Below are 6,539 nucleotides of genomic sequence, written 5' to 3'. Positions count from 1 at the left end.
GTAGCCTTAAGCGATTTTTAAAAAATCTAACCACAGGACCATTATCACATCTAAATAAATGAATAACAACTCCTTAATATCACAAATACCCAGTCATTGTTCAAGTTGCCCTCTCATAAATGTGTTTTACATTTTGTTCAAACTAGGATCTAAATAGAATCCATACACTGTTGTTTGCATCCTTGTGATGCTGTGTCCCTCTGTTCTTGTATATACTGTAATTTAGTAGTTAAACAGAGCTGTACTGTCCAATATAGTAGCCATATTCAGCTATTGAGCACTTGAAATGATCTATTTGAGTTGAGATGTGCAATTACATATGTGGATCACATGTTACCATTGGATAGTGCTGATCTAGAGGCTTGATCACATTTAGATTGGAATTTTCTGGCAGGAATACTTCACAGACATGATGTGTACTTCCAGTCAGGAGGCACTAATGTCTTGGCTTTTTTTGTGATGTTAGCAGCCACTGATAAGAGCTAGATTTATTCATTGATGGGGAGGGGAGTCAAAATAGTGATAGTTTAATTCTGTCATTCTTCAATTATTAACTGGAATACTTAAAAGAAAAACTATACAAAAGCATTTGTTTTTAATAAATTCGGTAAATACAGAGAAGATTAGAAAGCTATGAGAGAAAGAGATTAGTTCTTAAATACTAAGGGTATTTAGCCCAAGTGGCTGAGTTTATGATGTCAAAGAATTTGCTTCTATAAGCCAACCAACTTAATCACCCTTAAAACCATTCATGCTCCTGTGCCCATGTGACATTTGTAACAAGAAGCTTAGGTTTATACCATCTGTTGTAGCTATTCACTTATACATGCTTTGTCTGCAGGGAAGCTCTCCTGGTTTTTACAAGGTAAGTACAAAGTATATCTTACTCCATTTAAATAAGTATAATACGCAATATATGAAAGGAATGTGAACGCTCTGAAATAGTAGTGATTTATGGAATAGTGATTAAATGAGACATTATCAACTAAATTTGTTTTTTGCCACCTATTTGTCCCACTTTTTTTTAATGTTTAGAACCTATAAGCTATTACTGGATGATGAGCCGTTTACCTTTTTGTGAATCCACAGAGTAGTTCCTGGCTTGCCGTTTCTGGGCCACACGTGAAGAGTATGTTTCCATGGCAGAGTTCATTTGCCTTTTGGAATAAATTTGGTTTTTCATAGCCTCCAAAGCAAAGATTAAGGTCTCTGAGGCAAGTGGTGTTAGAGTGCATAACTGTGTAGAACAGCGGACACTTTCCTCAGCTTTGTTAATTCATGCTGGCCACAGTCTGGATACCAGGATTTAAATTATGTTCTTTAGGAAATGATTTTTTATTTACCATTTTCCAGGTACTGTGGTTAGGTGCTAAGGATGTAAGAAGGGGTGAGCAGACAGGATTCCTGACCTCCTGGAGTTTAGAGTGAAGAAACTTAATGATTATAACAGAATCATTAGAGACAATTGTGATAAGTGCTACAAGGAAAGTACTTAACCAATTTATATATTTCATTCCAAATGTTTAAGTGACTATTAAAGCTAACCAAAATACCAAATACTTCCTAACCTCATACAGAATACAGGCAATCAGGAAGGTAGATACTAACCCAATAACCATAAAAAAATACGCTGAGTGCTTTGAAAGACATAGTTCTGAGATTATGAATTAGGATTTTTCTTCAAAAGCGTTCTGTGACACATTTAGTTGAAATAATAGAAAATATGTATCATATAGTAAGGGTAAGAGTCATTATTCAGTTTACATATATGTATGCTAGGAAATAAAAGTATACCATGAGTCACAGTAAAAAAAAAAAAAAAAAAAAAAGGTGGGGGGGACCAGGCACGGTGGCCTCATGCCTGTAATCCTAGCACTTTGGGAGGCCGAGGCCGGGAGATCACGAGGTCAGGAAATTGAGACCATCCTGGCGAACATGATGAAACTCCGTCTCTACTAAAAATACAAAAAATTAGCCAGCCGTGGTAGCGGGCGCCTTTAGTCCCAGCTACTCAGGAGGCTGAGGCAGGAGAATGGTGTGAACCCGGGATGCAGAGCTTGCAGTGAGCAGGATCTCACCACTGCGCTCCAGCCTGGGCAACAGAGTAAGACTCCCTCTCAAAAAAAAAAATTCGTAAAGGCCACTGTGCTGGGTAGACCTAACCAAGTTTGAGGGTCAGGGAAGGCTTTTTTGAGGAAGTGATGTTTCAGCTGAGCTCTGAAAAATGGACAGCTTTTTCTATTTTTTTTTTTTTTCTTCTTGAGACAGTCTTGCTTTGTCACCCAGGCTGGAGTGCAGTGGCGTGATCTTGGCTCACTGCAACCTTTGCCTCCTAGGTTCAAGCAGTTCTCCCACCTCAGCCTCCTGAGTAGCTGGGACTACAGGCATATGCCACTACACCAGGCTAATTTTTGTATTTTTAATAAAGAGGGTTTTTTGCCATGTTGGCCAGGCAGGTCTCGAACTCCTGACCTCAAGTGATTCACCCACCTTGGCCTCCCAAAGTTCTGGGATTACAGGTGTGAGCCACCGTGCCCGGCCTTTGAGCAGCTTTTAATTAATTGTGGGGAAGCGACAGGGAAGAACATAGTAAGTATCTGGAACAGCATATGCAAAGGTTCTGTGGGGGCCGAGAGACCATGGCAGTTGAAGGCTAGCATGACTGGAGTAAGATGGGAGGAGAGGAAACAGGCCAGACACTGCAAGGCTTCAGAAGTTTAATTTTTATTTTGAAAACAGTCAAGAACCATTGAAGAGTTTTAAGTGGAGGTGTGCCTTAGTTTTGTTTTGTTTTCTAAAGAAGGGGTCTTGCTATGTTGCCCAGGCTGGTCTTGAACTGGCCTCCAGCAATCCTCCCACCTCTGCCTCCCAAAGTGTTGGAATTACAGGTGTGAGCCACTGTACCCAGCCAGGAGTGGCATAGTTTTGAGTTTGGAAATGATCATTCTTGCCTCAGTGTGTGGAACAGAATTACAATAATAAAGCATGTGAGGATACATGGAGATGAGTTGTCCAGGTGAGAGATAATGGGGGCTTGGATTCCCATGGAAGCAGTGGAGGTAGCATGAAATGGCTGGATTCCAGAGATTTAGGAGATAAAACACTTGGCAGGTGATTTGAGATGGTGGTGGTAAAGGAGAGGAAAGTATCAGAGATGAGTACTCATGCACCTGGCTCAATGTCACCATTCCTTGTGACAAGGAACCCTGAGGGCAAGAAGCAGTTTGGGGAAGGGAAAAATCAGTTCACTTTGATACGTAGAGTTTGAGAAGTCTTGAAGGAGACACCGTGTTATGCAGTTGTGTTTATGAGTTTGATCTCACATGAGAACTGGAGAATTTAATCTGTGAATCATTGGCAGGTACTTGAAGCTCTGGACAAGAATAAAGTCATTTAGAGAGTATAGTGAAGACTTTTGAAAACAATACTAATGTCATTGCCTGGGCGCCATTTAGATCAGTCGATGCCACCTTCACCCATCCCACTCCCCATCCCCATGCCCAGATCCAGGCAAATGGGCACTACCTCATGGACTAGTGTTTGAGAGGTCCTGGCTTACAGTTTGCCCAAGCATGCACAGCCTGGCTTTCCTGATACCCCCCATCCCTACCCCACCCCACCACCTCAGGCCTCTTCCAGACTTTGCCCACTACCTGCTGAATGGAGTCAGTGCTCAGCCTGAAGTTCACAGTTCTCCCCAGCTCTACCCCAGTCTGCCCTTTCAATCTTAGTTCATACTGCTTCCCAGCACAGACGATCTGCTTAAGTCAAGCAACTTGTCACTTCACTCCACTCTGAAGATTCCTCTGCTCTCTTGCTCACAGGCTGTTCTCTCACCTTCCAGGGTCAAGGTCGAGTCCCTTCTACTTTCTGAAGCTTCTCCAATGCCCAAAAGGACTAGACCACTCCCCTTCCTTTGGAGAATATTATTACATAATGATCTGTACCTCTCATTTTGTACCTGGTGAAGTGACCCTCTTTTTAGGATATTTTCTAACTAGATGATATCTTTACTGTAGCCCTTGCCATTCTTAAGAGATACAGGTTGGGCATGGTGACTCACACCTGCAATCCCAGCACTTTGGGAGGTCAAGTTGGGTGGATCACCTGAGGTCAGGAGTTCGAGACAAGCCTGACCAATATGGTGAAACCCCGCCTCTACTACAAATACAAAAATTAGCCAGGTGTGGTGGTGGCCGCCTGTAATCCCAGCTACTCAGGAGGCTGAAACAGGAGAATCACTTGAACCTGGGAGGCAGAGGTTGCAGTGAGCCTAGAAGATTACACTACTGCACTCCAACCTGGGTTGGAGTCCATCTCAAAAAAAAAAAAAAAAAAAAGATATGTTCCCCAAATCCTCAAACTCTTAAAGTATCCTAGAAGCAAGTGTAGGGCTGAGTAGAAAATACCTATTAGGATGCAGATGCTGGGCGGAAGATGGAGAGAAGGGTGCCTTATACCTGCTAAGTGGACAGACAGTCTCAATAGAACTGTGTCCCTTCCCCGGAGATAGCTCAAAATTCAGATGATACCTGAAAATGTGAATAATAAATCTGAGAATGCCAAAACTTGCTGAACTTTCCTGTGTCTCCTATAACCTACTTGTACCTCAGAGGTCCCCTGTAAGAACTGACTGATTGGGCAGATAATTTACTGGTTACAGTGGGACTTGCCTGATTCTGTATCACGAAGGCAGCATAGAGAGCCACCTCCTGCTGTGCAGGGAGACCAGCTCTAGGCATGGAGTGGAGAAACCTTTTGAGTCTTATATATAGCAAGACACTGACAAGAGTTGACAGATGGGGCAGGAGATGAGGGAATTAAGGGATTTGCCCACTTGCCTTCATTTGACCTCTCTGTAGTCAGATTACCCTCCCTAACTCTCCATATGATGCTCTCATGGGAAGGGGATGACCGTAGTGACCGCTAGCAGGGCAGAGCTTTGCGTCATCCTGGGAAGAATGACAGATGGTGTTGAGCCAGAGGCACTCCCTGCTGCAGACTCCCTGATAATCACTGATTGTTTGCAAAAAGGCAGACTGCGGTCAAGGAGTCTAGATTCAAGTGTATATTATAGGCAGTCATGAGCTTAAATTCTGTGTGAATGTTTTTTTTTTTTTTTTTTTGAGACACAGTCTCACCCTTTCGCCCCGGCTGGGGTGCAGTAGTGCCATCTTGGCTCACCTCAACCTCTACCTCCTGGGTTCAAGCGATTCTCCTGCCTCAGCCCCCTGAGTAGCTGGGACTACAGGTGCGTGCCACCACGCCCAGCTAAATTTTTTTTTTGTATTTTTAGTAGAAACGGGGTTTCATCATGCTGGCCAGGATGGTCTTGAGTTCTTGACCTCCTGATCCATCCACCTCAGCCTCCCAAAGTGCTGGGATTACAGGTATGAGCCACCACGTCCAGCCAAGTTTGTTTTTGTTTTTTGTTTTTTTGGAGAGTCTCAATCTGTTACCAGGCTGGAGTGCAGTGGCACGATCCCAGCTCCCTGCAACCTCCGCCTCCCGAGTTCAAGCGATTCTCCTGCCTCAGCCTCCTGAGTAGCTGGGACTACAGGTGCACGCCACCACGCCCAGCTAATTTTTGTATTTTTAGTAGAGATGGGGTTTGACCATGTTGGCCAGGATGGTCTTGATCCTCTTGACCTTGTGATCCGTCGCCTCATCCTCCCAAAAGAGCTGGGATTACAGGCATAAGCCACCACACTGGGCCGAGTTTGTTCTTTTTTAAAGGCAACAGATTCAATATTTAATGTAGTTTAAAATACATCAAAAATTAAATTCCTGCCTGTTGTGAGTATTGCTAAACGAAGGACAGATACTAGCCTTGATCTTACCCAAAAGGCCAAGAAGTGATATGTGAATGAGTTCTTAATTCTTGGCTTTCAGGTTTAGTAGATACTGTTGACTAATACTAAGTGACTTTCTGACCAACAGTGAATGAGAGTTATAGATGTTCCACATCCTCATCAACACCTGATATTGTGAAGCTTTTTAATTTTAACCTTAAATTATTGGTTGTGTGTGTGTGTAGTGGTATCTCATTGTTTTATTTTGCATTCCTCTGATGACTAATGAAGTTAAACAACTTATCATATTGGCTATTTGGATATCCTCTTTTGTAAAGTGCCTATTAAAAATCTCTTGCCCATTTCTTATTGTTTATAGAAGTTCTTTGTATATACTGGATATCAGTCCTTTGTCAGATAGATGTGTTGCAAATATCTTCCTCCACTCTGTGATTTGTTTCTGTTTTTGTTTTAACTCTCTTGATGGTGTAATCTGATGAATGGAAGTTCTTTTTTTTTTTTTTTTTTTTTTTTTGAGACGGAGTCTCGCTCTGTTGCCCAGGCTGGATTGCAGTGGCATGATCTCGGCTCACCTCCCACTTTGGCCTCCCAAAGTGCTGGGATTACAGACGTGTGCCACCACGCCTGGCTAATTTTGTATTTTTAGTAGAGACAGTGTTTTACCATGTTGGCCAGGCTGGTCTCGAACTCCCGACCTCAAGCAATCTGCCTGCCTCGGCCTCCCAA

Source organism: Piliocolobus tephrosceles, chromosome 6, assembly GCF_002776525.5.
Source record: "Piliocolobus tephrosceles isolate RC106 chromosome 6, ASM277652v3, whole genome shotgun sequence".
NCBI lineage: Eukaryota > Metazoa > Chordata > Mammalia > Primates > Cercopithecidae > Piliocolobus > Piliocolobus tephrosceles.
The sequence above is the reverse complement of the archived record's forward strand: the minus strand, read 5'-3'. Positions refer to the sequence as shown.